The sequence below is a fragment of the Passer domesticus genome, chromosome 3 (assembly GCF_036417665.1).
Source record: "Passer domesticus isolate bPasDom1 chromosome 3, bPasDom1.hap1, whole genome shotgun sequence".
NCBI classification, from domain to species: domain Eukaryota; kingdom Metazoa; phylum Chordata; class Aves; order Passeriformes; family Passeridae; genus Passer; species Passer domesticus.
The window spans coordinates 27,122,543-27,137,834 of NC_087476.1; the positions used below are offsets into that span (position 1 = coordinate 27,122,543).

Genomic DNA, 15,292 nt, shown 5'->3' on the forward strand with positions numbered 1-15,292 from the left:
GTTTACATTACTGTCTATCTGACAAATTAATTAGGCCCTTACTAAACCAACAAAGAAAGAAAATCAAGTAAATAGCTGCTTTGTATTATGGAACTATAAATATATAAAAGAAGCTGTTTAACAAGCTGTAAGTTGACATGTCTTTGGTGTTTGAAATTCTATTAAAATGAAGCCATATTGTAAATCTGGGCAGTTTAATTGCTAAAAAAGGCAAAGCACATAAATGGCTGAATAAAAAGAGTTAGAAAATTTTGAATAATAACAAGAAGGCTTCTTAATTTGCAAAAAAGACATCAATTGAACTGAAATATTTTAAATATCCTTCTTTCTCATCACACACACACAAATCACAAAAGCAATTTAAAACAAACAGCATTTTAGAAAGTGCAGAGGTACTATAATAATCTGTATTACTTATCTTCAAAAGCATCATTTCTAAATCTGAAGTTAGTAATATTAGGCCCTGAAATTGATATATACATTCCCATTTCCCTCCCCCACTCACATACCCTCTTAAAAATGTTGCCGTTAACAACATGCATAAATTGGCAGCAAAAAACAGAAGGTAGCAAGCAAACAATTTGGTTTCTTTCAATTTTTTTAAATGATGTAGAGGTCATTTGCATTCCAATAACCAGCTGGCAGCAATCATTTTATCTTTATGTAAGAAAGTGCAATAAGGAAATATCAGAACTAAACCAGGCTCTCATGGGGGGAAGTTCTTTCAGCCTATCCTTCTCTCTGTACATGAAACAAATGAGAGTTCTATCAGGTCTATATTTAAAGCTATCCAAGTGTCTTTGTAATATAGGTGCCACGAAAAATCTATGGGAAAATAGCACATACAACCCCCACCCCCCAAAAAAAACCCCAAAACAATAAAAAAACCCAAACCAAAATCACAAACCAACCACCCCCAGCTCTGTAAAAGCAATTTGGGTAGGATGCAGTAGGTATTGTAGCAATTCAGTTTATTTCTGATAATGTGAAACAACTTTCTGAAAATTCTTACAAAAAAGATCATTAAAAGCTTTCTTAATATATTAAAAGCTTTCTTAATATATTAACTTACTGTCATACAACAATATATGGATTCTCAAATATCATTTCATAAAGTCCTCTATGTGTTTTTTACAGACATAGTGGGGAGCTAACATTAGTAACACTTGCAAACGGTTCTCTATGTTTTCCATGTAACTCTGTTCTGAGATACTTTCAGAACAATAAGCAAACATGGTTATACATATTTACAGAAAGGCTTATAAATATTTGTGTATGTAAAATGGCCTGTTCATCATATGGCAAATAACTTCAGGTGTAGAATAAAAAAATCTTGGTTTGCTGCTAAAATCAAGAATGAAGAAGAGAAATAAATTGGAGTTTTGATTCTGTGGACTGAAAACAGGGTCTTAATGGATCAATTCAGGGGATTTTTTGTTCTCCCCTCAATTTTTTTGAACTTGATAATAACTAACAGGAATGCAAAAAAGGAGCCACATATATATCTAGAATGAAGGAAAGAAATGTTTTTCCTACCACGTTTTTTGAATATTTTACAATGGCTGTATGTCTAAGAACACACACAAGGTTCTGTAACACACCATTTTCATTAATGACTTACAAAGGACATTTGCTGATAATGTATGTAACCAACACAATCATTCTCTGTAGCTCTATTTTCAATGGTGAAGCAATTTTTACTACTGTTTGAACCCAGTATGACATCTTGGATATATCATTCTACAGAAAACAGTAGCAGTGAGACTTCAAACAAAAAAACATTATGACATTGTAAATATCTAAAATTACTTCTCTTCCTGAAAGAAATGATATTGTAATAATGAATAAAAACATATTAACAAGACGGCAATATTTCAGAAATATTTTAAATCAGACTTGTTTTAATGCAGCGTAATTCTCAAGATGGAGTGGAAGAGGGTCAGGGAGGAACTGCCTTTTCATTTTAACTGTTTCTCTGATATGCTAAGTGAAGTACAGCTGCTCAAACAACTTTTCTTTTGTTTCACTCTTAATTACTATTTCTTCTACATGTTTTCAGATATTAACACTCTAACTAGTTGCATGACCATGTATGTACTTCTATCACACAAACACCATATTGATGTTGTTCTTTGCACATTAGCTTTGGACATACATTTTAGCTTGTCCTTAATAGCTTATATGATTGATATGTAAAAGTATTTTTGTATGCATATATTGAAAGAATAGTTTGAAAATAATTCCCAGTATTTGGTTTCAGAAAACAAGTTAATACAATTCAAAGCATGAGCTGCCTTTGCCCTAAGCTTGTTAGAATGTCAGCCGTGCATCTCTGATTGTGTTTGATTGAATCTAGCTGGGTCTGGCTAAATTAGAATAATTGCTTTAAACCATTGTTTAGCATTTGCTGATGATACAATCACTGGGTCATATATGCACTCTATGAAATTTCCATCAGGCTTTTAAAATACTTTTTCTACAATCAGCACATTGGGTGCTTTAAAGGTCAAGTAAGAAGACAGGGCTTTTTGCATAATTATAAATGTGGAAATGCATACAGCAACTCTCAAGCACTTTTGCTGGGTAAGCTACCAGTAATTGTGCCTCAGTCCAAGCCAGCAGTAATAGTTCACAGTTGCCTCGTTTGTAATCACACAAATGTAGTGATTAAATACTGGCCTATTAATTATAACCTGAAGATGAATTCTGTCTAAACAGTACTAAATCCATTGCTCAATGCCTCGCAGGTTAGAACGATGGAAAGGTCAGACAATAATGTGATAACTATTGATATAACAGTCCCTAAACATGGCAATGTCTGCATGAAATCCCAGTTCTTTTACATAATGGTTTTACCTTCTGACATTTTTCAGTGATGATTAAATGACATTTTTAGGATTATCATAAAATGGCAAAAAAGTAACAAAACAAATGGTAGAAGAGGAGGAAGGAAAGGGGGATGATCAGAAAAGGTATTGTGTCAGTCATGCTGTGCAGTCTTGCTGAGAATAAAAATTCTTTTACCTGTTCTTTTCTGATAGAAAAGAGAAATCTTTTGTTCTAGAAACAAGATTGAAACTTTCATCTGTCTCTAGGAATTTCACTGGAATGTGGCCATGCTAAACAAAAATAAATAAGTAACTAATACCATTGAACTGTTTATGTTGTAATATTAGCATTCAGTCTATTATACAAAAGCAACAAGATATTTAAAACATCTATACCACATATGAGTTATGAACCAGCAGGACTAAAGAAGTTTTATTATAATATATTATAAGACAAATAATCGATAATTTTCCCAATTGTATTGAAGACAATTGTTTAATTAAAAGTGAGAACATATTTCACTACCATTGTATTTAGTTATTATTTATAGATTTATTGGCTTAAAAAAAGACAACTTGTTTTTCACTCAGTATCTGGAGGTTTACATTTTCTGGTTTCATACTCAAACTCTGCCTTGCAGTAGAATGTTTATTTTTGTAAAATTATGACAAAACAAACCTCTTGTCACTACAATCAAGAGAAACATTTTCTTAATGCACATTTACAAGGTTAGATCAATTTTTACCTAACACTGGTTTTGAAATCTTTATGGGTTTTCAAGGGTGTTTGAGCAACTTTAAGAATTGATCATTTGGACCTCTCTACTCAGAGAGCTTTGCAGGTTTCACTGTTGAAGGTTTACAAAATCCAGCTGAATAAACCACTGAGCAACCTGTTCTGACCTTGGCTGACCCTGCTTTGAGCAGGAGGCTGGGCTAAAGACCTCCTGAAGCCCCATTATCGCAAAATACCCTACAATTCTACAATCCTAAGACACCTTCCTTCAGCAAAGAAAACCCCAGAAATTCCATACTAATAACAGTTACAGAATAGAGCAGAATCTCTTATTACCCACAGTAGATTTATCTAGATAAAATATATACCAATTCAGTCACAGTCATTACATTTTCACTCTGAAGTAAAATGCACAATTTTAGACCGCTCTCATCTGTTGGTGCTGACTTTGCCCTACTGAGACACCAGATAACACACACTTCCATGTTGCAGATGAACTAATTGGTCAACAACATATTTTTTCTCACTTCTCTGATAGCATGTTTCCTAGGCCTGAAGCTGATTTATTGGTCTGGTCTTAGATTTAACTGTGATTTAACTAAACAAATAAGAACAATGATGCAAATTTCTCTAATAATACAAGAAAGGGAGGAAATTAACTTTGTTTCACATTCTAAGAAATAAATAAATAAATCTAGTACCCCCTTTTCTTTTCACAGAAATGATGCTTACACTGTGGAGACCCTGGGAGGTGTATTCCCTGGTCTAGGGAGACACAAGAGTCTTCCCTCAGAAAGCTGTTAGACCCCACTGGTTCCTTCCCCTGTTCCTATGTCTGTTCCTATGTCCCTGAGCCACCCCTTCCCTATTTCCTGATTGGCACTCATCTTTGTAATGCCCCTAGACCAGGGTCAGCCCTCAGGCCCCTGGGGAGAAAAAGCTGGACCTTCCATGTATGTGCATCTGGAACTTGAATATCTCACCACGCAGTTGAATTAAACATCTGTGGATATTATACAAAGGACCCTTTTGCTTCCTTACCCTGGACTATGCTAGCAGCAATTCAGCTTGCTACATTACACAACTACACTAAAGTCCACAACTTGAGTTTAAATCCTGACATGGAATCATCCATATTTTTGTAAAGCCATCACTGTTTCTGTTACAGTTACTATGGAAGTTACATATTATCTTCAATTCTGAAACTTATAAAATTCACTGGTTAGTGCAATTCAGAAATAATTTCAAACCCACCTTATCAAACTATTTTACCATAAAAAGTTTTTATACACATTACCTCAGACTTGCCAGTTGGCCTCAGTCCGGAGAGTAGCCTTCAGACTTTAGTTTAATTTACTACTCTAGCTATAGCTAAAGAACAACTATCTATGCCTCTGGCACTTTTTGTCTTTGCAGTTTCCTGTTTCTAGTTTCTTGCTGCTCACTTCATACCAACCATAGATACTACTTACAGAAATTAAACTTGGAAAACAGTATGCACTTATTTAAAGTTGATGCAGATGTAAGTCTAACTTAGGGAAAAGTTTGGCTCGAATGAGAGTACTGTATTCAAGTATTCAGACAGCAGAAAGTTTAGAGTTGGATTTAGACTTGCAACACTATAATTTTACGTGAATCTTACAGACTTTTTAATGAAATTAGTTACATTGTGGGAATTCATATTTACATCAACTCTGCAGGCCAGTCTTATTTCTGATCACTGTACCCTGTGTTCTCCTTAATACAAGTTCTATGTTTATAACGTGGCCAAAGAAACCACAGAACACTGAACGCACTTTTAGTATCCATAAGTACCCTATGATGTTCCATAGAAAATAATACAGAGCAAAGCCTGATGAATTGGCTTGTTATTAGAGTCTTATTTTACTGTTTTTATGTTTCTGTTCCTGCAATAAACTGCTTCAGAAGATAACGGAGAAAATTTTAATTCTTGTAAGTGACTAATGATCTCTTTTGAGATCCAAAGAAAAATAAAGTAGCTATGACAGAACCATTTTTAGCATTTTTAAAAATTAAACAACCTGAGGACGAAAACTTCACAAGACACAACAGATTTGTCACTTGCATGATTCTAAATTTTAATGAGTGTCTGCTTTTTGGTAGAGTTCTGAGAATGTGTAGAATGTGATTTGTACCCAAGATGTAGCACGACTAAGTAAGTTTTTATCTTAAAGTGGCTGTAAAACAACTTTAAGATAATTTGTATCAAATTAATTGGTAGCATTAAATCACTATTAACTGTTATTAGGATCAATTTAGTGTAATTAAATCCATTGCATTCAATGATATTACAAGGAAAAGGCAGTTGCTTATTCTCTGTTGATTCATAAGAAGTTTGTGAAAAACAGCCAGTCTGGAAAATTAAAAAATATTTGCAACATCTTAAATTTTCATTTCATAATGGGTTTTGATTTCAGTTAGGATTTTTTTAACATTGCATTGATGCAAAATAAAGTAAAATTACTTAGCTGAAAAAAAGTCACATAAGTTTCAAACTTTTGTTTTAGTAGAAGACTTGATCAGTGCAAGGTAGGGTTTTTTCCTGTACTCAGACAGCCATGTAATCAGAAAGTCTACTTTCATTATTCTCAATTTATTGAAACTAAATGCAAAATACAAAAAAATATTAATGTCAAGTTTCTCTGACATAATTTCTAGGTTTTATCCATTTCAACTATTCTTTTCTCTGTGGAATCTTTGTTCTTGCTGAATGAATAAAGTAATTGCTGTGACTTTGGAACAGCAAAAGATATTCTGCCATGTATGACAATGCAGGACCAAGATCATTCCTACACAGTTCAAAAGGAGTATCATCCTGTAGCATCAGCAGTATAATCCAATGTTTGTTTGCTGACAGAAATTTTGTTTCTGAAACAAAGTTAAATTGATAATTTAAGAAGGCAAACTTCAAGCTAATATTTTAAAGAAACTCTGAAATTAGTGGAGGGCTGTGAATATATACAGTAGATATTGTGGAGCCTGGATAATCTCACTGGCATCTTGTATAGTTACAGCTGAGGTTTGAATGGCATCTATATGAGCCCTGGCAACAGGGGTCAGTAGCTAAACCAAGAAAGAAGAAGAATAAAGTGGTTTAAACATGGAAAAAACAACCAAGACTTTTAAGGTCAAAAGTGTTCCTTTGACATTCAGGCATTCTGAATTGTCTCCCTTTTGTTAGAGTAACTTATTCAAAAAGTCATGTGTTCCCTCTTTAAGGATAGACTTTATTTAGCACACCAGATAAATAGTTTCTTAAAAGAATTTTTTAAAAAATGCTGAAAATGTAGCAATAAGTGTGATTAAATAAAAGCCTTGAAAGCAAATTTATTCTCTAACTTGAAATAAATTTTCAACTAGATACAATTCGTCCTAAACAAAATCTTCTTCTTATGTCTCTTCTTTGTCTTCTTTTTCCAGGATTTTCTGTCTGTGCTGTTGCTGCAGACTCTCTGCAAGCTCCATCCTGCCTTCGGGGAAAAAAAAAGCTTATTTGCTTTCAGAAGAAGTGCAGTCTCCCTGCCTCCAGATAACTCTGACTGAAAGGGATTCATGTGGGATAAAATAGAAAGCCAGCTTCCTTCTTGCTAAGTAGGAGTTACAGTGTACAGAATTCACACAACACTCTCTCAGTAAACAAGACTGTTATACTGTCTGTCCTGTTCTTTGCATATCCTGCTTTATTCAGAGGAGAAAAGGATTGCTTGCATCATCTTTCAAATACTCATGCTGCCTCATATCTGCAGCAGTACAATGACTCTAAAAAAAAAGAATGTCCTCAAATTTCTGGATGCAATGTGCACTGGCTATCAGCATTTCTCTCCCACTACAATACGGTCTAATTATTTTAATTTCTCCATTTTCTGGACATGTCTCAAATAACAGAGTGGTGAAAAGGTATCTAGCAGACAAAAAGATCTTTGAGGTGGGAGTGATTACACTTCTTATATGTCTGCACTGCTGGCTCAGTCCTGAGCATTACCTCAATACCTGAGACAGGGTTAGCAGGGTCAGAAGGGAATCTTTACCCACTTTTTATTTTCAGCTTTTTACTGAAGTACTGGTTGGGGTTTGCCAGACGGAATGATCTGTATACATAAACTGCCCACCAATGCTGTGGATTTAGGAAGAGGTGACCACAGTAAAGTGTATCTTAGGAAAATATTTAATAGAAGGGCTTGATTTAAATGAAGTCTATGTTTTTCATAGACTTCAAACAAAATATTGATCATTTAAGATATAGAAAAGGTCAAACTAGTGGTCCCTTGGTGGTCGAATAATATTCCCTTCTAGCCTGAAATTTGAAGCCCAAGAAATTTTAGAAATTTTAACTTAGATAAAAATGGTAGCTTATGTTACCTTATGCTGCTGCATATAAATCATTATATACTTTCATCCGTAGAGAGAAAAAGAAATTCTATAAAATATTTTTTAAAACCTACACTGTTTTTTCTCCACTTAGCTTCCTTTATGCATAGCTAGTATATTTACTCCATATTAATATGCATATATTGCATAAAATACCTTGATATATGTGAAAACCTGAGTTCTTAAAATCACTTTGATTACAAAATCAAAGACTTAAGTGCATTTAAGTGTATAAAAGAAAATACTAGATTGTATGTATTATAGATGTTATATATAATATAATATAATTCAATACTAGATTGTGTGTATTATATATGTTATGTCTGCTTTCCTAAACCCAAAATCCATTCAGAAATAGGATACTGATAAATTCTATTACTTTTTTATAAGGAAAAAAAAATTATAATGCAGTAAAAAAGATCAGCTGATAATATTACTACTTTATTTAAAAGTAATAGCAATTTTAATTATTCTGGTAAAAAAATTTTGAATATTCTGTGAAATTAATAATGTGAACAATAGAGTTAAGAACTATTGTATAGATCACATGGGATAGAACACGATTTAAATACTCTTAAACAGACAACCAGTTAAAGACATATCCTGAGGAAAAGCCTGCAGCAAATACATAAATTGTTTAGACAATATCTCTAACAGAAATGACATTTGGTGATAAACAGCAGTCTGTAAGAGAGGCAAGTTGTTTATTTGCTTTTTGTAATAAAGATAGACAAAGAAAGGCAATTTCTAGTAGGAGAAAAAAGGAAATAATAATTTCTGAATCTAGAATTAGAATAAACTTTAGTTTTTCACAATAAAGACTCTTCAAAGAACAGTAGAACCATTACTTGTGGTACAGTAGTTCTACTATTGAAGCTTAAGATGTTCTCTTTAGAAAAAAAACAACTCAGCCTAACTGGTATTTTAAAACTATCCAGGATTAATAAATATGACTACAGTGATACACTGTACTTGAAACTTATTTCTGGTATTTGTGCACAGAAGTGATCTTCAGCTATAGAAATCTATGCTTATTCATAAAGGAAATTGGGTAAATATAAATTCATGGATGGCCGATCTCTTTCCTGGATAATTGTTCAGCAAAAGATACAATAAATTCATTCTCCTATTCAATCTATGTATGGATTAACCTATGCATGGATCAGTTTTCTTATCTGTGTTTTTTAGTGAAATGCTGTTAGTGCTCTCTAGCATCTACAGAGTCATTATTTCCACAGTGCTTTAAGTCATTAAAAAGGGAGAACTATCACAGAATAATACAATAATTAAGGTTGGAAAAGACCTCTAAGATCACCCAGTCAAACCATTAACCTTATATTGAAATACTTCCAGTGATAGTGACTCAACCGCTTATTTGGGCAGCCTTTTCCAATGCTTAACAACCAATACTGTGAAGAAATTTTTCCTAATATCCAACCTAACTTCCCCTGGTGCAGCTTGAGGCCATTTCCTCTCGTCTTGTTACTTGGGAGAAGGTGCTGACCTCCACCTGGCTACATCCTCCTTTCAGGTACTTATAGAGAGCAACATGGTCTCTCCTGAACCTCCTTTTCTTCCAGCTAAAAAATCCCAGCTCCTAAATAGAAAGATAGATTAAACTACATTTAAATTATAAAGTATTTATGCGATAAAGTAAAAAATAAAATTAGTCACAGGAGAAAATATTATTGGCTTGGTTCCTCCTCTACTGATCTGTGAAAGGATTAAAATCAAATTAACTCTCTCTGAATGGACTGTGCACATTAGCAGAATGAACTGGAAAATACATATGTTCTGACTAGAAAGATTTCAAAATTTTCCTCTATTTAGTGTTTTTTGATTATTACTTGGCTTCAGTTTCACAGTTCATAAATCAGAATCTCCTTTGATTCTGTTGCTTCAATCCAGCATTACCATTTCTGTCGTACTGTTATGTTCTGCTAGCAGGTAGTAATAGTGTCACTGTGTAACAGAAATCTTTAGCCCCCAGAAATTAATTGACCACTTTTTGAGCTACTTGTGCCAATAGTCAATCTATACTGTTACAAAGTTAGTATCTTTTTTCCTTTCACAAATATTTCATAATACCCTTTTTTGTGGATATTGTTCATTTTTCCTGATGATCTGTGTGATAGTTACCATATGTATTTAATGTTAAATTTCTTTATCTTTGTCCAAAATCCCCAAACCAAGATGAAAAAAGAAACCTTCCAATTTTCTTCATATTTCATTATCAACTCATTCCTATCTTCCACTTTACAAATCCAGGTCTTGACATCAGTATCAATATTTCCAATGTTTTAATTATTTTCATTCCATATTAAATGAAAATGCCTGTATTTCTAAACTAGATTCTCAAACCCATTTGTTTTCAGTGACTTAGCATCTCTGCAATGTATATTGGATATTAAGTAGCAAATACAACCTACTTAGGATTTAACATACAGAGAATTTAAGAAAATACAAATGTCATTGTATTACCAGTGTTAATACATCATAAATAAATTGAACTAAGTATAAAAACCTGTAATTTTTTAAAGTAAGCTCCTCTGATCTGGGAAAAGTTTCAGACCATATAAAAATTAGAAATTATTAGACAAGTCAGCACATGTATTTCATTCACCCCTAGTTTTACACTAGGCACTTTAGGAGGGACTGAAAACAAAGACCAACACAACTGTGGCTAAGAAGTTTGTTTGTGAGGACCCCCTCCATGACCAGTGGAGAGGTCCAGCAACTTCCTAAATCTTTTGTATTGGTAATAAATACAAACCCTTCTGGACCCAAGTACTTAAACGTCTTGCAGCTGATGCAAGTCCATTGACAACTTTCTTGCAAGATGTGAAGAAAATTAAAAGACCTGAAGCTATTTTATATCAAGAATATATTTCTCACTGCATTTTATAAATATGGGATACAGTTCTCTAACTAAACAGCAGGAATTGCTAATAATATCTTTTGACTTACACTAGTTTTTGAGGTTATGGACCGTTAAGCGTGTTTCATTAAGTAGAATATATGACATTTACATGGCACATGAAACAGATGAGTGACGTCTTAACCCATATGCTGTCAAGCTAAAAATGAAGCTCAAAGTTCTGCACCTTTTTAATAAAATAAAAATAAGAATTTATAATAAAAGTGAAATAAAAATAACTAAAGAAAAACAAAACAGAGAAGCATCTGCAGGATTTGCTACCCACTTTATCTATCACATGCTTATCTTAACTGCCTAAAAGCCCTAGGGAAAAGATGAGGTTTGTAGCATGTTGTGAAGGATAATAAATACAGGACACTTTGCACCATATGGATTATCTCAGACCCTCATAAAAAGCTGTCAAAACCAAACAATATAAAAGCTCCTGAATGAGCATATGCCAAATTCTGGCATGATTATAAAGATCTTTCTCTGACTACAGGAATCAGAAAACTTTTACATCTCAAAAGCAAGACAATCAATCACTAAAAGTCCTATAGGTTACTAGTGCAAAGCTCAAATTAAAAAAAACAATAGGAGTTAAAGAAGAAAAATAAAACACTCTTTGAAAAACAATTGCCAGATTTTGCAGTCAGCTTCCGATGGAGCGCAGCACCAGATTTTAATCCTAATAATCTCAGACAATTAAAAAAAATTCAAACATGATAGATTCATATTAAATAATGAAGTTGTATTAATGACATCTATTGCATAATCAATTTATAAGTGGACAAATTTGCTAAAGCAATTGACAATTATAATCTGAGACCTCAATTATATAAAAATATTTTTTATATAATTGAGGAAACTTTTTGTATCTGTATTAAAATGGAGAATGCTGGGGCAAGAAAAGACAAATTTCTAATATTGCTTCTGCAGTTTGGTTTGTTTCTGCAATACATATTATTTTATCAACTTTTTTGATTAAAAGATTGAAGAAGAAAAATCTTAAAGCAGTTAATGGAGGTAGTTCTATAAAGGCTGAAATGAGAAGATTGTGGGCGAACATCCCCTGCATCACCAGTAAGAAAACTGTGTCTTCACTACAAAACCAAACATGTAAAATTTCCAGTGCTTGAGTCTAACATTTTCTTCTCTTCACAATATCCTGCAATAATCCAGTCCCTGTGGGATACTGCCCATATCAATTTTTCACTGTTGCTCACTCACTTCCCTGGTAACATTCTTAAGAAAACCAAAACAATAGTCAGAAATGTGAGTGAAACAGCTGCAATGAATTTCATTACCAGGCTTAGTACACAACCACAGTAGTTTATACATGAAATGGATCTCTCAGGCACTACTCTCAGGCAAACCTTGTTAACATGATGGTTTTAGCAGCCAATGCCACAAATTAGACTAATCTGAAGCAAAAAGGTATATCCTAATCCAAATTATCCAAGATATCCCAGATTTTGAAGCAAATACATTCCTTATATTGTACCAAAATTTATTAAATTATTACAGTTTGTGTAGTCACAATATTCTATCATCAGAAAAACTGTAATTCAGCAATGCTGCTACTTTTTTTTTTTTTTAGCATGAATACTGTGGTGAACCATGAGAACTGGATAAAGGACATTGCTTGACAGCAATATGCACATTCATTTGCAAACATTAGATGGTGTGTCATTTATTTTAATCACATGAATTATTTCTGTGGGATAAAGGAAGCAGTAAAATGTTCTCCTGTAAGGAGAGAAGGAAGATACTATCACTATCTAATTTTCACTTAAACTTGTATTAAACAGCATTCACGACTTTTAAGTCTACTTTCATTTAATATGATATTGTAGAGGCATCATGCTCTTTGAAGATGGTTTATCTTCAGTTGCTGAAACGCATTGCTTTTCCTTAATTGAAAGGACAAAATCCTTTCCATCACAGGACTACATCAGAAGAGCTTCAAACAATTAAGATAACATTAAATAATTAAAATTATCATTTTCTTAAAAAAAAAAATTAATTGTTATTATCCACAACGTCTGTTCATAATGCTTAACACATGCACAACAAAGAAAATCTTGTGTTCATACCCACTATGTTACAATATGCAGAATCTCTTACGTTCCCATTTAACTTCACTGGTTTCCCAGATACCATTGTTCAAAACTTAACTTATTTATCTCACTGAAAATCAGTTCTGAGAAGATTAAATATTTGCACGCCTCTAGAAAGTTGCTGAATAAGTTACAGGAATTTTTCACCAAAGTTATTTTAAGTTTTCTTATGCTGTATTACACTGCAGTTGATTAAATGAAATGTTAATTTTATAAAACTATTAACTCATATTTCAAGACTGACTCTATCAAACAATACAAAAAATGTAAAGCATATATGTACAGGATATATACTTTATAATTAATTCAAGCACATGTGAAAATGCATGAGATGACAGTGAGAAGCAACTCCAAATCTTTCTGACATCTACATTACTAATATTTTGAATCTTAGAATCATAGAATCACAGAATTGTTTAGATTGGAAAAGATCTTTAAAGCCGTCAAGTTCAACTGTTAAACCAGCACTGCCAAGTCTGTCCAACACTAAACAATAGCTCTAACTGCCATGTCTACATGATTTTTAAATATCTCCAGTGATGGTGACTCAGCCACTTTCCTGTACAGCTTCTTTCTGTGAAGATTTTTTTCCCAAATATCCAATCTAAATCTCCCCTGGTGCAACCTGAGGCCATTTCCTTTTGTCTGATTTCTTGTTAGCTGAGGACTAGAGACTGACCCCCACCTCACCACAGCCTCCTTTCAGGGAGTTGTAGGGGGGCCATAAGGTCTCCTTTCAGCCTCTTTTTCTCCCAGCCAAACGGCCCCAGCTCCCTCAGCCACTTGTCATAAGACTCACACAATTGGCCTTGACCCATTGATTCAGTCTGCCCAGATCCTTCTGCAGAGCTTTCTTGCCCTCCAGTGAACCAACACTCCCACACGACTTGGTGTCATCTGCAGAATGTCATCTTAAAACAGCATCCAAAACTATTTCCACTCTTCTAAAGTGAGTAGAATGATTAATTATTAATTGCTCTGTAACTAGCCTGAATCTCATAAATGGTATGTATGCCTTCCTCTTCAGCAGGAAAAATAAGTGGCCGTTTTCCTGAGCTGTCCTGAAGTAATTTCCTGCAAATGAAAATTCCTTTCTTTTTATGCTCAAAAGGAAAAGCAAAATATAGAGATTAGGTTGGTTTTCTTTTGTTATGGGCTATTGTCATGGGCTGATTTAGAGACTCAAGCTATTTTCTGCTTGATGGAGTAGGGGGAAAATGCATAGAATAAGTGTATTCCCATCATGGTAATTAATGGATCTCTGAGGGATGACAGTGACATCGCAGTTTGAATGCTTCTGCCAGGGGAAAGACTGTTTTTGTAGACACTTCCACATTACTGAGGGTTCAGGTGTTCGTACTTTTGCTATTTTCAGCATCTTAAATCTTTCTTAAAATGAACAACAAAGGAATAACAATTGAATTCTAATGGATTTCAACTATAGAAGTAACTAGAAATTTTATGTCTCCACTCATCCTCTTTCTGTGTCACTTGGGATTTGTCTTTGGTATCCTCTCTTACTTGTCTTTAATGGGCTTGCAGAGTACTTGAATATTTAGTCTCTATATAAGCTGCTTAATGATTTTATCATCTTTATATCTCTTCTCTAAAAACTATTTTACAATTTGATTTCTCTATTTTGATATGGAGAGAGAGTCATAACCAGGAAACAAACAGAACTCAGTATGTTATTAGATTTTAGAGAACCTCAGTTTTATCCATGTCATCGAGATACTTTTGTTCTACTGTGTTCTTCCTGTGTTCTCCTGTAAGAGGAGCTTACACTTGCTTTAGCTTCCATTAGCATGGCTTGGTTTGCGGGGCTTCTTTTTGAGTGATAAGCACAACCACAGTGCATTACTGGCTTTTGCTCCTTGTATTAATTTGTGTATGTTACTGAGCAGTCCTAGCCATGAGTGTGGTTTAACTTGCTGGAAAAAATTATGATAGCGATGGTAACTGAAATGCAAAAACAAACTTTGGTTCTCCTCACTGAGTACTTGCTGCCAAGTACTGAAGCAGCAAGGTACAATATAATGGATACACATTCCATTACATTTCCCATAGAAGGAAGCGGGGACTGTGTTGCCCTGCAAAAGTTCTCCATTTAACAATGTTTGCACAGATATAGCTATAAAAGGCCTATTCCAGTAAAAGGTTTGTGTTCCTTCTGCATTTCTCCACAAACATTTGAAGGACTAACTTACTCCTGAGAGACAAGCAGACAGCTAGCTTGCTTTCTTTTTGCTGGACAAGATGACTGAACCTATTTTAAGCTACCTAATAGGAACTAGGCACCCAG

The 15,292-nt window shown here is 33.8% G+C and overlaps 1 protein-coding gene across 5 annotated transcripts in view; it reads right to left on the reverse strand.

The window, feature by feature from the left end:
* Positions 1-15,292, reverse strand: part of EYS (eyes shut homolog) — a 797,842-nt gene that overhangs the window by 242,118 nt on the left and 540,432 nt on the right. The gene's annotated exons all lie outside the window — the stretch shown is intronic.